Here is a 15,331-nt window from a genome sequence, read left to right as displayed (position 1 = left end):
CAAGCTGCCAACTTCTGACTCCGCAGCCAGATACCTAAACCACTGGTCTATCCAGCCAGCTTAGGAACATTAGAGAGCACTGCAGTAGTTGATTTGGGAGATGACCAATGTCTACATCAGTATCCCGAAGGCTCCCTCATCTAGATGTGAGGCAGAGTAGGGCTATAAACCCTAGCTGGTTAAATGCTGCTTTGGGCACTATTGCAGTCTGTGAGTCCTAAGACAGAACAAGGTCCCGATTATGCACTTGATCCCTAAATGGACAATGCTATCCAGTCTAGGGGTAATCACACCAAGGGACACCCCCCCCGGAACAAGATCTTTGTTTTGTTCAGGTTCAGTTTGATCCTTTTAGCCCTGGTTCCTTCCAAGATCAAAGCAAGGCAATGCTCAGGTCTCCAGACAGCATCTAATGCAGATGTTGAGAAGGAGGGGTGGAGTTGCGTATCATCAGCATACTGATGACACCTTACTTCAGATTTCCTGATGACCTCCCTCAGTGGCTTTACATAGATGTCAAACAGCACTGGGAATATTGATGACTTCTGGGACATCCCACAATTGATATCCCACTGGACCAATAATCCATCCACAAGCTGGACTCTCTGGACATGGCACTTGAGGAACCAGCTCAATGCCAATCCCTGATCCCCCACCTCTAAGAGCTTGTCAAAGAGGATGCCATGGTCAATGGTATCAAAAGCCACTGAGAGATAAAGGAGCACCAACAGGGTAGATCCTTCCCTGCTGGCCTCCCTTAAAAGGTCATCATACAGTGTGGCCAATGTCATCTCAGTATCTCATTGTGGCCTGAATCCAGACTGGAATGGATCAATGGAGTTCTCCTCCTCTGGGCATGCCTGAAGCTGCCCTGCTGCCACCTACTTGATCACCTTGCTCCTAAAGGATATATCAACAATCAGTCTAAAGTTGTTAAAATTATCTGTTGCCACTCTAGCCGCCTAGAGTGGTCGAAATGACTAGATAGGCGGGGTATAAATACAATAAATAAAATAAAATAAATAAATAAATAAATAAATAAATAAATAAATAAATGAATGAATGAATGAATGAATAAATAAATAAATAAATAAATAAATAAATAAATAAATAAATAAATAAATAAATGTAGTCATTTAACGATGGCCCTGATGATGGGTTTCCTTCATCTGAGATGGAAGGTATCACTTTCTAAGCGAGGCAATCATAATATTCACAGCCTAATCAACTATACCCCCATTGGCTGCTTTTATTAACCAAGCAGGGCAAAGGTCAAGCAGAGAGGTAGCAGGTCTGCAGTTAGCGAACGCTCTAACGTCCTCTGATGTTACAGGGTCAAACTGAACCAATTGGGCAGAGGAAAGGCTACAGCGGTGATCCTCTCCACATGATCAACTAGGTTGCTGGTGGGATCCAGATCAGTTTGGATGTCAAGTTGAAGACCAGCAATGGAATAGAATTGGCCACCACACATAAGGTCAGCAGGCCAATCTGGGGAAAAGGACTATCTAGATAGTTCAGGATCAGGAGAAATAGTGAAGGATCTGCTTTTGCTGCCTTCTGCCAGTATCTGTCACCTGAAGCAGTTGCTATTCCCTGTAGAGGGGCTGGCCCGGCCCTGATGTGAAACCAAACCTCATTGATTCTGCCACGATGGTTACCCAGTTTAAACTGTGTGCTCCAGGATCAGGCCCATTTAGGGTCCATTTTCAGGTGTAAATAAAGACATTTGCTACTACAGTGGGACTTGACTTTTACATTTCCTTGCCTTCTGTTACAGTTCTGAACCCAGTGGAGGTCCTTCCCACCTTTCTGTGTACTCTAAATGAAAAGAACCCTGTGGACAATTAATCACCCTCTCGCCTCTCTCAATAGTTAGTACAAATACAGAAGAATTGAATACAATTCCACCATGCTGGTCTCAGCCCTCCTATCCTTTGTACCCCTTCAGTGTTTGCTTACACTAATTGGAGCATACCTATACTCTAAAGGCAACATCATTATTGTTGTGACTGAGAAATTTTGCAAACACAGCTCATTCCCATGTCAATGTGTATAAACAGTCCTTCTTGCCAGCATTGTACTCTGTCTATATTTGTGTAAGCCTAGTCAAAATGGCTCTTTGCTTCTTGGTTCCCTAAGGGGAGAAGGATTCAGAGTCAATCAGTCACCCTTTTTATCTCTACAATTTCCAGGAAGATCAAAGTCAATATCATTAGAATATAAATGTCACAATGTTATAAATCCAGCATATCAGAACAGAACATACCATCTTTTCAGTGTTAATCTTTGTTGTTGCTGTTTTAAAAATATAATGTGACATTTTGGTAATATTTGAGGGTACATTCAAACAATTATGTAACAATTTTCATATGATCTGGGTTTTGCTTCTTCTATCATCATCTACTTTAACCGGTATTTAAAAAAAAGTTTCTGCCTGCATCTGCTTGGATTTTTATCTGACAAAATTTGAAGTTATCTTTTCCAATAACATTTCTTCTGAAAAGAAAAAAAAAAAAAAGGAAAGAGGAAGGAAGAGAGAGAGAGAGAGAGAAAACACAGGTCAATCTGCTACTCAAGCCTGTTTTGACATCTTCATAAATTACTGCAGTACTCAAAAGATTCTGAGGTCATAGTGAAAATTCAGAATCCATGGGCACGGAGGGCCTGTTTGTGAAAAATGAAAAGATATGATCTGTTAAAATGGTTATTTGGTGGGAACAGGAAAGCAATATGGTTTCAATTTAAGCCTGGGAATCAAATTTAACTGCGGAGATGACAAGGCTTGAAGCTCTACAGTCTCCACAAGAGACACAAACAGCTGGTTATCGGAGAGCGAGGAGCCAACATTCAGCAGCTTTCATTCATTTGAAGCCAATGCAGCGAAGCAGAGCTAAAGAAGAGAGGAAGAGAACACCCCTGAGTCCTTGCTCAGTATCTTTTCTCAGCACCCCAACTGGCCTCAGGCCAAAACCAGACTTGAACCTCCTGCTTTCTAAAGTTTTCCATCTTTAGACTGATTATATGTCATATACCATATGTTGATACTGTAGCTGAAGCCAGGGGTTGGTATTAAAAAAAAAAATCCTGACAAAAGCTGTACTTTAGAGATAGGAAATGTAAATGAAATATTTAATACCTGGCAAGCAATTTCACGGTCTACGATTATCTTAAGTATGGAAGCCCAGTTGGAAAAAGACTTCACAAGATAAAATTTCAGATGCTTTATGTATCCATTGATTTGAGAAGAAAAATAAAATAAAAACAGCCAACAATTTTTAGGAAACATTATAACATTTTTATTGTCCCTCTTTCATGATTTAATAAATTTTAATTAATTTTTTACTAATGGAATCACATTTTAGGAAACACCTTATATTATTTTATCTGTATTTTATTCTTTCATTTTGCTCTTATGCCAGCATTGTGTGTCAAATTAAGCTGACTGGTGAGGCCTCTTTTTTATGCCAAACTAGGAATGAGTCAATTGAGAGAGAGAGAGAGAGAGAGAGAGAGAGAGAGAGAGAGAGAGAGAGAGAGACTGCCTCACCAAAAAAAGGAAGACGAAAGAGGATATTGATTTTGTATAAAGATGGATATGCTAATTTAGTCGTACAGATCCAAAATCAGAAATAGTTTTTATAGTCTAAACGAAACTACAGTATGCTCCACTGAGGGGAGGAAAACAGTAACCAAGTGACTGATGGGCTTGCTGAATCTGAAGCCAATGTACTCACTGAGGATTGGCAACTCCAAGACTCCCCAACTTCCTTCTTTAACTTTAAAATAGATATGGACTCAAATGGAGGTCACTTTCCAAAAGAGGACTGTCCTCTGACAGCCATTTGAAGAGGACTCTCCTACGTAGAGTACTGCCAGCTATATTTATTTTATCTGTTGTTGTTGTTGTTGTTGTTGTTGTTTAGTCGTTTAGTCATGTCTGACTCTTCGTGACTCCATAGACCAGAGCATGCCAGGCCCTCCTGTCTTCCACTGCCTCCTGGAGTTGGGTCAAATTCATGTTGGTAGCTGCTGTGACACTGTCCAACCATCTCATCCTCTGTCGTCCCCTTCTCCTCCTGCCCTCACACTTTCCTAACATCAGGGTCTTTTCCAGGGAGTCTTCTCTTCTCATGAGATGACCAAAGTATTGGAGCCTCAGCTTCAGGATGTATCCTTCCAGTGAGCACTCAGGGTTGATTTTCTTCAAAATGGATAGGTTTGTTTTTGTTCCATTCCAGGGGACTGTCAAGAGCCTCCTCCAGCACCACAGTTCAAAAGCATCAATTCTTTGGTGGTCAGCCTTCTTTATGGCCCAGCTCTCACTTCCATACATCACTACTGGAAAAACCATAGCTTTGACTATGCGAACCTTTGTTGTCAAGGTAATGTCTCTGCTTTTTAAGATGCTGTTGAGGTTTGTCATCGCTTTCCTCCCAAGAAGCAGGCGTCTTTTAATTTCGGGGCTGCTGTCACCATCTGTAGATCTGTCATATTGTCATATAAAATGAAAATGGGACAGAGGTTTACTCTTTACCTAAAAATAAAGGTAATTGTGGGGAGTGTGTCTTGTGCCCTCTTCCTACTTCTTTGGCTGCAGCCACTTTTATGCAACCACTTTCTATATTGAAGCAAGCCAGTTCAAAATGAATGAAACAAAGGTAAGATAAAGGAGGTGATGAAGAAGGAATCATTCTTCTTTCCTAGGCAGCCTTTGCCTGTCCCCCCCCATCTCCCTCTCTCTTTCTTTCACGTTTACTTACTCATTTTATATATGAAAGGTAGGGCATGGCATTTCTCATCTACTACAATTCTTAGACAGTTTCATATCCTTGTGACTATCTAGAGCAGTGATTCTTAACCTTTTCTTTACCACAGACCCCCCTTTAAATATCTTTTGTTGCCATGGACCACTAAGACAACTCAAGATTTAAAACCCTAAAGTAAATCAAATATTCATTTAAAGTTTCCCATGAAAGTTCCCATCATTAGATATTCCTTCCTATAACAGTGACACTTTTTAATTGAAAGAAGCTTCATTTTGCTTTGAACAGGATGCATCCTCATCAACAGCATTAGTTCTTTTATATTTCAGATTCAACCAGCGATCCATTCTGACGCTCTTCCAAAATGTATTGTTATGAAATTCACTGCGATAATATTGAAAAGTCACTTTACTCAACAATAACGAAACAGTTTTATTAGCAGACATCAAAGAAGAAACACAATCACAAAGTTCATCTGAATACTCACTGACTGACTCCGACTCTCTTCCCATGGCTTCTGACTATCTGCACAGTAGCAAGAAATATCATGTGCTGTTTCTCAGCCGCTCAGTATTACTCACTTGCATATTTTAATCGCACGCAGAAATATGAAACAGCTATTTCCTATCAAAGTTTTTTTCATAATTGATTTTTACTTTTTTTAAAAAAAATGTAGGCTGTAGGTTAGAAAAACCAAGGTTTTATTTATTTATTTATTTATTTATTTATTTATTTATTTATTTATTTATTTATTTATTTATTTATTTGATTTATATCCCGCCCATCTGGTCTGGTCGACCAAACAGACAAGAGAAATTAAGATTTCTTTCTTTCTTTCTTTCTTTCTTTCTTTCTTTCTTTCTTTCTTTCTTTCTTTCTTTCTTTCTTTCTTTCTTTCTTTCTTTCTTTCTTTCTTTCTTTCTTTCTTTCTTTCTTTCTTTCTATTTTATCTACAAAAGATCATAACATTTTGTCAAGCCTTTCCAGACTCCCTGTTAGGACGTCATGTGGGTCTGCATACCACAGGTTAAGACCCTATAATCTAGAGGCTCCTATTCTTCTTTCAGTGCTCTTCTTTTGCCCCAGTCCCTTCAAAAGGGAAGTTATTTCTTCAACATTTTCTAATAATTGTACCATTACTGTGTGACAGCTGGTAGGTGGGGCTCATCAGCCTTGGGAGGCAGCCCATCTAGGAGAAGGAAAACTCCAACTTCAAACCCCCACTGAGGCGCCGCCATCGGCGTCCATGCCATAAGGGAGCAGGCCAGGTAGGTGGGGCTCATCAGCCTTGGAAGGCAGCCATCTAGGAGAAAGAAAACTCTGATTTCAAACCTCCACTGCCTTGTGGCTATATCCACTGATGGAAAAGGCTTCAGGAGTCAACCTCAAGGCAAAATACGGAGCCGGAGTCCTGGAGGCAGTTTGTGTCGTACTGTCAACTCCTGCGACATTGCTGGAACCAGGTGTATTGGCTATTGCCTCTCCATTGGACTATTTCAGTGATGTGGAGAGGGGGGATTTGCTGCTCAGCCTATCCTCCATATTATTTTACCCAGGCTTTGTGCCCTGGTGAGGACACTCCAGCTTTGCATACAGCATCGAAACACTAGACGCTGTTCCAAGTCCTTCATAAAGAGCACGTTACCATAGTCTATCGAGACTGAAGGATGCCTATGCAAAACTGTGGGACAAGGAAAGTTAAAGAAGTGTTGGTTCAGAATCAGGGCTAGCCTTACTATTAGGCATAGTGAGGTGGCTGCCTCAGGCAGCAGATTTCCAGTGTTAGGAAGTACCAGGGAACTGTTAAGTTATTTAACTTGGCATTTTCAAAGGTATTGCCATGTTATTCTGTTGTAGCATATGCAACAGTCTCGTGGCAACTTAAAGGCTAACAAGTTTTATTTGGCATAGGGTTTGGTGAGGTAGGTACCAGTTCATAAAAGTCTATGGCAAACAAAGTGTGTTACTTTTAGGACAGCACAAGACTCTGTTTTTAAAAAGAGTCTCCACACACCTGTGGAGCTTGTGTCTCCTGTGTCAAAGCAACTTAACTGGCTTCAGATATTGTTTGTTGGCCTGACTGGTGGTGGCATCAAGTACTGCTCTGTTCAAGGCAGCAGAATATCCTGCCCCATTTCACTCTGAATTGAATCCTTGGACCCATGTAATTTCTGAACAGGCACACAGTATCTTTGCTATGGCTATTCACTGTGCTTTGAGAATGGGTTTGAACCATGGCTGATCCATGTTACTAATGCACTATAACTGTGATCTTCTAGACCTGTGCTTCCCAACTTTGGGTCCCCAGATGTTCTTGGACTGCCACTCCCAGGAATCCTAGTGGTGAAGGATTCTGGGAGTTTTAGTCCAAGAACATCTGGGGAACCAAGACTGGGAACTGTTGTTCTAGACAGAGGTATCATAGTAATCACTACAGGTATGCTGATTTGTGTTTTTGGACTGTGACACCTGTGCTGTCTGGAGAATTCTGGGAGTTGAAGTTCAAGAACACAAATCAGCATGTTTCCACTAATTAGCTGCTTCAGCAACAAGCAGTGTGATCCTTGTCTCATATACTGTGCAATTTATTCATCTATCCTATTATTTCAAATCAGTGACTGAAATCCAACCGCATAATTTATGCTGTGTATGGCTGATGATATCATAATTATAAATTGTGCTACTGGATTTGAGGCATTATGGGAAACTTGCTATCTTTCTTGTCCTACTTTTTTGGTGAATTAGTGCCTTCTGTGCTTGACTCACACTCTCCTAATCTCCAGACTTCTCAGATCCATTTCATTCGCTATCTTCCAGCACACTGAAACCAGGCACCACAGAGACACAGATGCTCTATGCTTCATCATATTTGTTCTTATAAGGAAGGAATATAAATATATTGTAAATGTATACCATAGGCTTTTTATTTCAGAAGCAAACCAATACCATTTGAAAGCTTCTTGATGCCTTCAGGAAGCTAAATTGAGTGTATATGATATAATCATTGCTATTAATAACAAATGCTTCCATGTGAAAGCTAAAAGCAATAACAAAGCAAGAAAAAAAATCAATCTGGGAATGGAAACATCTTGTTCAGATGATGTGTTGTGTAATACACTGGTCTGAATTCCTTGCAGTGGTGCAGTCCTCTCAATGAGAAGATAAGATTTATTATTTATAGCTCAGTCAAATTTTATCCTGCATCTGCTCTGATAAGATTTTTGGAGGCCAGACAAAGAGCTTTGTATTTCCTGTTCTACTTGTTTTTGACTACATCCAGCTTTTTCCACTCTCTGGGGTTAGCTCCATCTTATCTTGTGCTGTGCTGCTCACAATCCTTCTCTTTCTTCCTTTTTGCTAGTAAAGGGTACTGAAGGCCTCATGAGGAGAAAATAATGTCCAGCACTTGTCTATAAGGGCTTTCTCTCCATCTAAGGGTGAACCACCTGCTAATCAGAGATTGCTTCCGCATAGGGCTCCAGTAACTCCAGCCAAAGCTTTTGGCAGTCTTGTGCGCTGGTGAAAAGGCTTATTCACTCTTTGGACTCTATTCAATGTTATTGGCTGTACCTGAAAAAGATGCAGGAATCCATGCATGCATGTCCATAGATGTAGCCAACAAGGACATCTGAGGAGTTTTGTGGCATAATTTAAGGAGTGAAGAGGATATCCCCTTTGGGTTTCAGAAGCTCTCCAGTTATCCTCACAGAGCATTAAACTGGATAATGGAGGTATGCAGATTCATGTTTTTGGACTACAGCTTCCAAAATGTCCTAGGTACATCTCTGATTGGTAGTATATCAGGTAACTGCAGCAGAGGAAGTTTGGCTCATGGAGGAGGAGAAGGAAGGTGAATTTAATTAGTATTTTGGGTTCTTTCTTCCCAATATTGTATTTCATTTTTATTGTTTAAAGAAAATGTTTTGGCTCCCCCCCTCCCCTGTAATATCCCTAAAGCAGTGTAGAATGATAATTAAAATGGAACAACAGCAAAAAAACAAATAAAAATTACGAAAATGAGCAACAGCAAAGAACAAAACAAGAACAACAAGAAATGAGTGGAATCAGAATAAAACTCCACAATATAATTCAGGAATATAGAAAAAATATTTCAAGATGAAGGCCCATCTGAACTCAGCTGGCTTCATTAACTTATAAAAAAATCTGAAGGGAACATGGCAAAGTTGGTATTCTGGGGGAGAGAGTTTTCAAGTCTGGTAGGGAGGACCTCATGTACGCACTGTGTATGCTAAATCATAACTATTTTCTCAGTTTAGTATGTGATACTGATATCTGAGAAACACTTGCAGATGTCCCTGCATATGCCAAACCTCTAACATGCCAGCATATACAATTATGTCAATGGTCATTTTATTAGACATTTTTGAGGGTGAACACTGCTCTCTCATCCAGCTGGCATCACCCACATTCAAGAGTGAGATATATGCAAGCTTGGGAAATCCCCAAGGTTTGCAAAAGCACAAGAACATTGCCATCATTTTAAGAAACCATCTAAAGGATCCCTGCCCCAACCAGCCTAACAAAGACTGGGCATGCTTAGTGGCCATGGAGCACTGACAGTTGAAGAAAACCTCCAGAATACTATGGGGTGGGGATGGGGAAAGGAAATGGGATGCTATGTCATCTGTAATATGGTATTATTGGCTGTCTAGGACTGTTACAACATGCTACAAATTCCACCCAGGGTCAGTTTCAGCATCCAATGTTTATATTGCAGAACTACACTGCCAATTCATTTCTATAAGACAAACGGACCTATTATTAATAGGCAGGGAATATATTATTCTAAGATTGTTGAGAGCCAAGTAGTTTACTTCTATTTACATTAACTACGAACTCTGAATAAGTAGGAAGCTTATTAAATGTGATTTATATCAACCTGTGTAATGCTAGAAGCACCATGGCTTGAAACAAGTTAATTTGTTTGCAATAATGATTGTTTGAAAGACTAGCAATTACTGTGGCAGGGCCCTTATTGGGAAGAGAACATAATAAATACAGAAGCAAAGCACTGTACCACAGTTTTACATGGTAGATTAAAAGAAGCCTTTCTGCAGTGTTGGCAGACTGGTGACAATTGATCAGAAATCTAATGATGCATTGTATCCCTTCTAAGACACCATCAGCTTCTAGAAGAAGCCTTGAAGTCCTACACAAAGCCACAGTGGTCATCTATTGATTATTTAATAGTTTGCATCTGACTAATGACCACATTTCTCTTGAAAATTAGACTATGTGCAGATTAAAGGAAGATGTTTAGTTGATGAGGTGTCGTATTTCTAACAGGTCAAAATTAGCCTAATGAAGCCAACAGAATTAACCTACGTTTACTATTCTGGCCTTTGCCATACTGTGGGCTTTTTCCAAAGAAGTGCCCCCATGTATCTTTTTTACTCATTCACTAAAGGGGATCCTGATGATGCTTTCAAACATATATTGCTCCTACAGAGAGAACAGGCTTTCTTCGGACAAAATACTTTTCCAAGGTGGAGCAATCTGCCTTTTGTCACTCACTGCGTACCCTTCTTCCTTTGGCCACTGCATTCAATCTTCCTAAAACTATTTTTACTGATGCTAATGACTTGGAAATGGCTAAAGTTTTTGACAGTACGATTCAATATCTGTAGCATGAGAGACAAATGATTCCCATCTTTGTATTTACTAGTGACCTTTTTAATGATGGGCAACACATTTGATACTTGTGTAAGCATAGAAAGGGAGAAAGCAGTAGGGAAAATCAGGCAGCAGCTACATGGTCCTTCCTAATCTTGGCTGAAAGGTTCCAGGCAGCAGCTCAGAAGCAGACCTCTACCTGAGGCCATGCACAGAGCTTCGAAAAATGGCTTTTTAGGAAAATAAATCCCAAAATTCCCTAGCCTGCATGGCTATTAGTAGTTGTAAACCAAAGAAACTAGTGTCCCTGCCAGCCAGAAGGGTACATCCTGGAACATCAGTTTAGCTCAGTATCAAGCTGCTTCAGACTTTCACGTACATTTGTGCTGTTTTTAGCCAACAGTTCTGTACTTTCCTCTGTTCAGTGTGGCCTGGAATTCAGACTTGGACCATTTCACACTCCAAGCTGTTACAGTCTAAAAAAGACAACAGAAGAAAGAAGAGCTTCAAGGAAAAAGATCAGGGTGGAATTGGAGAAGATAGACAGTTCAGTGAGCAAGTCAAGTAGCAGAGCCCCACAGTGGAGTTGTGATGGTGTGCTTGCAATAGAGATGCAGCTCTTTTCCCCCCTTGGTTCTCTAAATGTCTTCCAGTTCAAGGGCTAAACTGGGCATGGCTACCTAAGCTACATGATATGACAGCTTGACAATTCAGTAGGGTTACTAATTTGACAGTGCTGTCAATCAGCCCCATCTTACTTTGGTTTCCTTGGTTACCAGCATTCAGTATTAAGAGAAACTGCAAAACACGCTAAAGACCAAATTGTAGATGGTTTAAACCTCTTTTTTGGAGGAGAAATTGTGTATTGGTTGCTACTATTAAATGACCAGTAGCAACTCATTCTTGTTTTTTTTTTTTTTTTTTACTGTGTTACACCTTTAAAACTGGCTTAAAATTTGCATCTCAGGAAATGCCAGAAATATTGACTGTTAAACTCTGCTCCCCATATTTCTTAAGAAAGGAAAGGTCTGAAGAGCTTCCCATGATCTTTGCTTTGCCACCATTGCATTTCAACCACTTGAAAGAAATAGGGCCTGTGCCCATATTGGGAGGTACTGAATACCACCTTGCCAAAGCTCTGAGGGGAACCCAGATACACACACAATGGGTCATTGTGTGAGTGGAGGGATGAAAAAGATTCTGCCCTTAGTACAGTATTAGTATCTTGTAGCACCTTAAAGGCTAGCACATTTCATTAGGCATAAGCATTTCATGGACTGCAGCCCATTTCATCAGATGCTGTCCTATGTTTTTATATTTACTGGAGCATTGTAGATATTGACTCCATGCCAAGACTCAGTGTTACACTTTGGCATCCAACACCAGCAGGATGGGGACCTTCTTCCCTTCCCTCTCCTTCTCTCCCTCCTACCACAACCCTCCAAGTAACCAAATGTGTGCTTCAAAGGGTTTTCTTAGATTCCCCTGAGCAGATTTTAGGGTACTCAGGGGACTATAGGAGAGAAGGGAAATTGCTGATTTTGGGCAAAGCAGAGAGATCTAGTAATAGTGGGCAGAAGTCAACTGTTTGCAATGTTGCAATATCTACAATTCTACCTATTTTCTAGATGCTTTTTGCAGTCACATTTAATAAACTTCCTACATTGTAAGTCATTCTCCTTTCATTTTTAAAAAAAGTATTTTATTTTTAAACTACTAGGAATAGAGTAGGGAATACAAAAAGTAAAAGGAAGTGGAAGGGATGGGAAAAGGGTTTTAAGGATAAGAGAGCACAAAATATATAATTATCCAATCTATTCATATGAAGTATACAAGCATCTAATCTATTCATTTTTCAATTAAAAAACAAAAACTTTCTACTCTTTTTTAAAAACTGTTTGATTACCCTCTAACTATCAGCTTACATTTATGTTTTAAGTTATTCCAACGCTATCAGGAAACCGAGACCAATTGTAAAATACATCCCCTCTTTCAATTTCCTTCTGTCTTCGACATACGTTCAGCATGCCTGAAAAAGTATCCATTTCTATCACTCCCCATATTTTCTCAGTACACTTCTCTTGTTTCCGTGACTCTGTTTTCTTCCAGTTTTTGGGAGATAGGGTTGAATCTAGGACAGTAAATAAGTCATTCTCCTTTCTATCTTGTTTTGTAGGCTGACATTCCACAGAGGAATTGTTTTTCATTAAGCTAGGTCAGTACTGTGCATCCAAAAGGGTTTCCCCCCCAAAAAACAGAAGAAAGAATTTGAAAAATAAAGCTATGCAGGACTAGATGTAGGTCTGTCATTCACTACTTGTTTCCGCTGGATATGGAACATGAAAGATAAAGAAGAAATCTGCTTATGGACATTTTATGACTCTACTTATCAGAGAGGTTGAAGCTTTCATCTTTGCATTACACCCTCATTGGTATTTCCTCTTCTCATATTTTGTATTGCCCTGAGCTTGTCATTGGCAGCCCTGTTTGGAACTGAAAATCTTTCAATCTGGGTTAGTATACCTTTAGTGCTTTTGGAAAAAAAAAGTTCTGCCAAGATTTGGTGCTTTGATCATGAACATGCTTCTAAGCAATTTCACTAGATCTGATGGGAGAGTTGCTTTATAAAAACATGCACATGCAAAGCAGTCACTGGGCTTTACATTTTCTAGAAATTAAATTAGGTTTCTGCTTACAACGATCTGCAAATGGCAATAATGGGGAGGAGGTGGTTCACCACAATCTTTATGTGACCGTTTTTAGGATATGAGATGCTGGTGCCATTGAGCCAGGTAGTATTTTGGAAAGCAGTTTGGTATTGTATGGATTATTTCCTATTTTCAGGTCATTAAAAAATAATCATAACCCCACCCAATATAAGAGCATCTTTATGCCATGGGATTTTATTAATAATTAAAAGAAAATAATGGCAAGACATCTCCTTATCCAAGACATTTGTCAATCCATAGATGATCTGGAACAATGTGTCAGTTAAGAACCCATTGCTTTTATGTAGCATAACCTTCTTAGGGCAGAAACAGGTATTATAGTTTTATTTGTCATGGGTGCTGAAAGCACATTACTGTTAGAGAGATGTGATTCAGGCACACTTTCCTGTTTGAGAAATCAGACTGCAAAGGATTCCAGTCCTAAAGTCCAGAAAACCAATTTTAAAATGTGCGGGCTAATAGGCAAACTACATGAAGTTCTGCTGTGAAACACACAGTCAGCCTCTAAGGAGCTCTCCTACCAATGGTTGTCTATATCTTTCTTTCCCTCAAGTTTTCTCCACTAAGCACCACAGAGTTCACTTGAATAGGATGCAGCTTACTAAGTTATTTTAGCACCAAAATCAGAATTCCATATTTTTCAGAAATCTGGCACTCAGTCAAGGTAGAACTCTGTAAATCATAAAGATGAATTCCAACATCTCACAGTGAAGGCTAGAAACAAACCAGGATTGCCTGTATCTCTCACTTCTCTTGTATATTAGCCCTGCTTGCTGAATATGGAGAACAATATTTTTCATTTTCCCCAGTTTCCTTGCCTGTTTTGAAGGTCTTCAGGATATGCAAGTTAAAACATACAGAAAGCTGACAATTTATCTGAATTACTGGTTTCCTTTTAGCAGCTGGCAAAACTGCAAAAATGAGAATCTTGGGAAACTTGTAGTGTGTAATGATGGCTTTCTTTATTCACAAATGCTTTTTACCAAAGAACAATCAGCAGATGGGGAGTCCAATCCATAAGCTCCAGGAGGAGAAGTTCATTTTGTGCCAAATACTTTAGTAAGCTGATATGCCTGCAGATATGCATAACACGGATAGAGCAAATTAAGCATTTATTGAGATTTAATACTATAATTTTCATGCCACAGAGCATGCTAGCAGAACATACATTCCCAAGTCATTTGCGGGTCAGGATAATTGACTCGATATGGGGAAATTGTCTGATCTGAAGCTGAAATAAATTTCCTGGCCACTGCAGATAAAACAGTACTATATAATATCCTATTACCTCAAAATAAATGGGTGGGAAAGGGCAACCTCTCCTCCAGAAAGGTATCTGCAGATGTAATAGGAAGTGTGCACACACACACACACTTTTCAATCTCCTCATAAAAATAAGATTGTCTAAAAAAAGTAGCAAGCATACTTTAGCAACCTTTAGAAACACCCTTTCATCGTTGTGTTCTTAATTCAAAAATCTCAACTATTATTTATATCTCGACTTTTCTGATGATGATTGTCAAGATTATGGCCAGGTCTGAGAGACCCACTATGAGGGATCATGTGCTGCCCCCTTTTCTTGCCTCCCCCCATATGACCACTTCAGGCTTGGGTTCTTGCTTCAAACTTTTAACATTTATTAAGAGAGACCCACAACAGCTTCAGACATCAGCTTCTCCTCCATCATCAAGAGGAAAGGAAAGGAAAAAAACCCAACAGTTCTCCCTGTTTTTATACCCCAACCATGAGCACCAACATTTATACCAAGGGGGAATATTTCTGGGCGATGTAGCTCAACAAAGTCAGGAGTCATTAGAAACAATGTCAATGTGATGAAAAGAGCCCTTCAATAAGAAATGTGCTATGAGGGTCAATGCTAGAGATGGGAACTTTGTACTGTATTTGTATCTCAGCGATATGAATACGAACTGCGACACCACAGGTGCTGCGGGGGCCTAATTCCCTCTCCAAGAACTGGCTGGCCCACCCACATGGCTCTGTGTGGGACTGCGGTGCCACTCCAATCCTGGCACAATCCTCCCCCCCACACACAAACCATGAGCACCAACATTTATTCTTGTGTGAACTTCATGGGCAGCGGCACCGGCAATAATGGCCCTGCTTCTTTTGTCCACCATTCCTCTTCTCTGTCCCCTTCCTGTCATCTTGCATCCCTTCAGAGAACTCTGCCCACATTGGAGA

The 15,331-nt window shown here is 40.0% G+C and overlaps 1 protein-coding gene across 1 annotated transcript in view; it reads right to left on the bottom strand.

The window, feature by feature from the left end:
* Positions 1-527: 527 nt before the first annotated feature.
* FAM110B (family with sequence similarity 110 member B) overlaps positions 528-15,331 on the bottom strand; it is a 137,103-nt gene continuing 122,299 nt past the window's right edge. The window contains exon 3 of the transcript XR_013545409.1: positions 528-10,876. The gene's annotated coding sequence lies outside the window, so the exon portion shown is untranslated. The remainder of the gene's footprint in view (positions 10,877-15,331) is intronic.

This window comes from Pogona vitticeps, chromosome 4 (assembly GCF_051106095.1).
Source record: "Pogona vitticeps strain Pit_001003342236 chromosome 4, PviZW2.1, whole genome shotgun sequence".
NCBI lineage: Eukaryota > Metazoa > Chordata > Lepidosauria > Squamata > Agamidae > Pogona > Pogona vitticeps.
The sequence above is the reverse complement of the archived record's forward strand: the minus strand, read 5'-3'. Positions and strand labels throughout refer to the sequence as shown.